The following is a 6,000-nucleotide window of genomic DNA, read 5'->3' on the forward strand; positions in this document are numbered from 1 at the left end:
ATTCCTAGGTGAGCACTTCAATAATTCAGCGATGGTTTATTTCAGAATCTAATTATTTTATCATTTATTTATTGGACTAAAGAGAGCTCTCTGCGCGGCAGGATATAAATCCCTGCTTCCTCCCCCTTCCCTTCCTCGCTTGGCTCTCACGCTCCCGTGCATTATCAAAGGTGACACAATCCCACCCCACTTTTTCCCCTTTGTTTCCCCTTTTCCCTCAGCTGCTGAGCAATTGGGAAGCAAAAATAAGCAGGGAAATACCCAGAACCACAAACCCAGATGATGCTGGCACAAGACTCTGCGGCGTCGAGCATCCCCCTTGATACACGTGTACGTGTGTCCATAGGAGTGAAAGCTCACACATTGATTTCCTCATTTTATTTCTTTCCAGGACTCCTTTTATAGCCTAAAAAAAGAGCAAAACTTCCATCACCTCCACTCAGCTCCTGTGCCAAGGCTCTTGGCAGCACCCAGAAGACCCCTTCCTGTTACAGGGCTCGAACATCACTCAGGGTGCCACCACGTTGTCTTCAGACACGGGCTCTGCTCATACGTTATCACACCTACTTCACCCCTTTCAGGTTTAACCGGTAATTTCTCTTTCAGAAAGGAAAAACCCCAAACAAAACCACCAACAAACCCAAGTGTGGAAAGGGGAAAACCATCCCGAGCAAGAAACAGCTACAAAAATGTGCAAACCAGGATGAAAACGACACTTGAGCTTTAACATCACATCATTAGCAAGATATTTTATCATGCAATTCATCTGCCTACCTACCTGCTTCCCAAACCACAATGTTCCCCTCAGAGTTCTGTTCCTCTTTTGCAATGAACCATAAATTACATGCTGACAGCTTTAATTTGTGCAAAGTATGCCTGGTTGCTTCTGGCACAAGCAGCCGGCTGCTATAATAAGGTCAATATATATTCATTGTCGCATTGCTTGATGTGCCAGATAACACAAAAATGCAGAAATGTGGTAGTTTCTTTGGGGCTACAAAGTGGGAATGATAGAAAGCTACGAACGCTGCATCTCATCAGGGCATTGCGAGCAGTTGGCTCATCATTTATGCATGGCATGAGCAATGTTATGATTTAACTAATCATCATCAGTTATTCATCCCATTGCTGTCAGGGGACCATGCAACACTTTCATTCCGTGCCAGTTCTGGATAATTTATGTTCCCCTATCATTCGAGGCTTGGTTGGTTGGTTTGTTTGCTTCCTCCCCTGGTATTTTTTTGGCCTTGTGGTTGACCATTGGCAGGTAAATGCCAGCATTGCCCAGAGAAGCTGGGGCTGCCCCATCCCCGGCAGTGCTCAAGGCCAGGTTGGACACAGGGGCTTGGAGCAAGCTGCTCCAGTGGAAGGGGTCCCTGCCCATGGCAGGGGTTGGAACTGGATGGGCTTTAAGGGCCCTTCTAACCCAAACCAAGCTCTCCCTCTGATCACCTGCTCCAGGGAGGATGATGATGGTGACCACAGCCAGCACTGCTCCAACCTATCCCCTCTTTGCTCTCACCCGGTGCACCCTCTGATACTCATGGAAAACAGGAGATCCGGGTACCCACAACCACATCCCTGGCAGAAGGGATCTCAGGGCATTGCGCAGGTCCAAGAGATGCCTCCAGCCCACCCCATGCTGCCCAATGGGGCTTTTTGGCTTGCTCTCATTCCATTTCCAGCTAATTAACTGGAAGGTGGCAAAAGAGGCACATGGGGCCCAGTCATGGATGCTGTGCAGGAGATGGTGCCAGGTCCGGCCTGCCATGGCAACGAAAGAGCATCACCACTCCATGGACCTCAGCACTGAGCGGGGGAAACCCTTGCAGTATCCTTGGTGAGAAGCCCAAACACTGCTCCCTGTGGTAACACAAGGAAGTTTTGGGGTCTGATCATTGAAGATGCGCAGGTTTCAGGGCATGGAGCTGCAGCAGCGCCTCACTGTGCAGCAGCGCCCTGGGGATGGGGAGAGGTGCTGAGGAGTTTTGCCAGCCTTTAAATCAGGAAACAGCCGTTCAGTGAGATGCTGCTGCAGCAGCAAAGCCTTCTCCTTGCCTTGAGGACAAACCTTGCTCTTCTGGGCTCAGAGGGGCTTGAGCCTGGAAATCCACAGCCTCTTCTTGGCTCTGCCCTGGTGCCAAAGGCTGCTGCTTGGATTTTAATCCAGCCCCTGTCCATAAGGATATAGATTTGAAATCCCTGGTGAGGAATAGGAAAAGGTGCCCTCATCTGTGCTAGGTTTGGAGGTGGCACCATCCCAGCACCAGGGATACAGCGGCTGCCAAGCCAGGGTTCAGCATCTCAACAACAGCCTGACATTGTCTGTACACGTGTGTAACTGCACATCTTCACCCAGCCCTTACTGCCACGCTCGTTTTCATACACCACCTATCAAAGGCAGTAGATTAGATGGCTTTTCTCAGAGATCACAAGTATTTAAGAAGCAACAAGGCTCAATGCCTGTTTTTCTTACCTCGTAAGGTGGTTGGGGACGACAAACGATAGGCAATTTCATGGCTGGAATTTCATTTTCCCAAAATATTAGTGCTGTTCTCCACGTCCAAGGGGTCCCTCTTGGCAATCTCTTACCTTGCCTCCTCCTTCTGAATTCATTTTCATGTTGGACATCCATGTCAAGGGCCTGGAAGAGGTCTTGGGAAGCTGCTCAGCAGCGCACAGCCCCATCCTCATCCTGGCGAGAGAGAGTTTGGGAAGCTGGAAGCTCCTACATTGGCATTTATAAAACAGAAAATCTCTCCTCTTGTTTTCAAACAAGTTCAGGAGCAGCCAATGCAATTTAAAAAGAAATTAAAAAGCTCCAGGACCATGAAATGTTTCTATTTCAGAGATGAAACGTGCCCGTCTCAGCGAGGGAAAAAGGAGGTTTCATCTGAGACTCCTTTTTGATGGTGCTTTAGTTGAATTGGGGAGGAAAAGGCAAGATTTTAGGCTGGGGCAAAGGATTGCTTGGGCCTAAAGCAAGAGAAACCACCCAGCAAAAAGCCTGAACCAAGGAAGCATCCAATGCAAGGGGTCACATCAATGGGCACTTCTGTGAAACCTCACTATGCAGAGCTGAAATGTGCAGAATGTCTTCTAGCACTGGGATCAGGGCACTGCCAAGGGGATGGGATCAGCTGATGCACGAGCTGGGAATGGCGGAAGGAAGGAAAACGCAGGCACCATCTCCAGCTAGCACCAGACAAGAGCCCTGCTCAGCCAGGTCCAGCTTGTCCTTACAAGCCCCCTTCGGAAATAGCCTCCATTTCACAGCACAGAAGATGAAACCTCAAGCTGAGCCCTGTGCAGCACAGGTAGCATCGGCACTGCTGTGCAAGCACATGTCCTGGCCCTCAGCCACCCATCGCTGGGTGATGGAAAGACCTGGTGTGCCCTCTGCACTGAAAGTAAAGCCCTGCAAACCTGGTACCCAGAGACCCTGGTACCCAGAAAATGTGCTACCTGAAAACCTGGCGCTCCAAAGAGCCAGTACCCAGACAATCTGGTACCCAGAAAACCTGGTACCCAGAAAACCGTGCCCAAACAGCTCAGTGACATCCCTCTCCCTGCCCCAGGCTATGTGCAGGGGGTTTCTCCAGCCTGGGGTCCCTGAGCACCACATCAGCCCCATAGAGATGGTGCTGTGCTTGCCTCAAAGCACACCCCCAGCATTTCCTGCCTGGACTTCCTCAAAGACTCCAGCTATCCCAGGAACTGGTGAGGTTTTTGGAGCAGGGATGCCCTGCAGTGAGCCCGGCAGCCCCGGCTCCAGTGATGGATTAGTGAAATCCATTAAAGCGCGGTGGCTCTGGCAGTGCTCTAAGGTAATATGTCACAGCACCACCGCTCTGATGATCTACTTACATAATATATCAAAGCCCCATCCCTCTGATTATGTTCTAATACAATATATCAAAACGCCATTGTTCGGATGATGCGCTATTATCATACATCAAAGGACCAGGGCCCTGCTGATGTGCTATTACTGAACATCAAACCCTTGTCAATCTGGCACTGAGCTGTCATGCAATGGCCACTCAGAAGACACTAATAAAATTAAGCTTATTCCTTAGAATTTATCTCTCTACCCATCTGTGGAGAGATATTGATGTAGCGCAGGGTGGGAGCTGGGGATATGTAGGGGACAGATGTCCCATAAGGGAAGGAGCTGGCTGATAGGGCTTCACGTGTTTTAGATCTTTCAGGGCAGCTGATGTGAGGTTTGAGCTTAGAGGTCTGCAGTGACAGTGAGAAAGGGAAGAAAAACCCCTCCTCTCCCCTGCAGCCTGAATGCTGCAGAGCACCAAGGAGGGCAGAGGCGCTCAGCATGCTCTGCAGTGCCAGAGAGCTGAAAGCCCATCAGGCTCTTAAACCCAAGAGGAGGCGTTGGGCCTATTCCAGCAGCCTGAGTGCATCCCTGCTTCTTGATGCCTTCCTGAAACCACCATCTCGCAGCCTCTGTGGGGTTATTGTGCACCCTTAGAGACTAAGAGCAAGCGGCTGGGATGAATCCACCCCTGTGCACTGGCACCAGGCTGCCTCCCTGTCTGTTCCGACCCGCACACGAGGACACCCACACCACCAGGAATGCATGAACAAAGGTTAAAGAGCAATTAAAACCCAAAGGAAGAAGAGGAAGCGCTGCCTGTGATGTTTCCAGCCCCTGGGCAGGGCTTGAAACCCTCTGATGTATGGAGCCTGCAGCACCCTGAGGGTGCGCAGCACCAGGGTGGGCATTGGCTGAGCCCCACACACTTCACCCTGATCCCAGCCTTATCCCTGATCCCCAGCACAGGGAACCCACCTGGGAAAAGGCTTTTATCAGCCCAGGGCTGAGCATCCAGTGCTTTCCATAAGAAGAAAGGGGAATAAGAAGCTTGCAGGTAGGGAGCTCTTCCCTCTGAAGCGAGCAGCATCCCCCACATCCCCACTCCTGCAGTTCCAGCCTCTTCTGAGCGCTTTTATCTCTGCAGATGGAGGTGATGGAGGAGCACCAGAGCCAGCGGGGATGACCCCAGGCTGTCTCACAGGCTCTTATCAGGCTCCTCTCCTCCCCCAGCAAACACCCCCCATCCCCACCTGCCCCTGCAGCTCCCTGCCTGCTCCGCTCCCACTCCAAACCACCCTTATCCCATCAAACACCATTCCTGACACCAGGGCAGGCGCTCCCCCCATGCAACCCCCCTCAAAACCCATCCAGTGCCATCACGGAGGGCTTTTATGTTCTTCCCAACCCCTAGAAAAGGCCTGGATTGGATTCCCTGAGCCAAAGCTCAATCTCTGCCAGGTCTCCCTGCTCAGCCCTCGTTAGAAGAGCACCGGGCAGCCCTAATTGCAGGGCGGGAGCTGGAAAGCTCACAGATGTCATTAACCACCCTCAGGTTTGCTCTGGAGCCAAAGCAAGCAGCGAGGGTGCTAAGAGCTTCCCCCAGGCACCCAGAAAGGCTGCACTGGGATGGCTCCAGTTCCAATGGCACCAGTTTGCACCCCACCAGTGACCCACTGCAGCCCTGGGGATGGGTAAGGAGATCGCTCACAGCTGCTCTGCTGAGCACTGAACGCTGCACGTGTCCATCCCCATCCTTCTGCTCCAGTGCCCCAGCCCTTCTAAACTGAACAAACAGCATCCATCATCCCTAGAACTGCTCAGGGCGCATGTAGTAACTGCGGGGAAAGGAGGAGGCAGCTTTAAGTGCAACTGAGCAGCCAAGTGGCTGCTGCGTCAAGTGATGGGAGGAGGCAGAAGGGACATGGAGCAGGGATGGGGGACATGGAGCAGCAGCAACCGGTGCTGTGAGGCCAGGGAGGATGGAGCAGGAAACCACCCACAGCGCCTGTGTGAACCAGGAGCTCTTCCAATGTGTCTAAACCCTCTATTAAAGGATCCCGCAGGAATGCTGGCCGCCGGCCATCCTGCTTCGCACCTTCCGCAGAGCAAACCAGCCGGGAGAGCAGCTGGCACCGAGGGCTTCGGGAGCCTGTGTGCTCCACAGAGCC

This window comes from Lathamus discolor, chromosome 8, assembly GCF_037157495.1.
Source record: "Lathamus discolor isolate bLatDis1 chromosome 8, bLatDis1.hap1, whole genome shotgun sequence".
In the NCBI taxonomy this organism is placed as follows: Eukaryota; Metazoa; Chordata; class Aves; order Psittaciformes; family Psittacidae; genus Lathamus; species Lathamus discolor.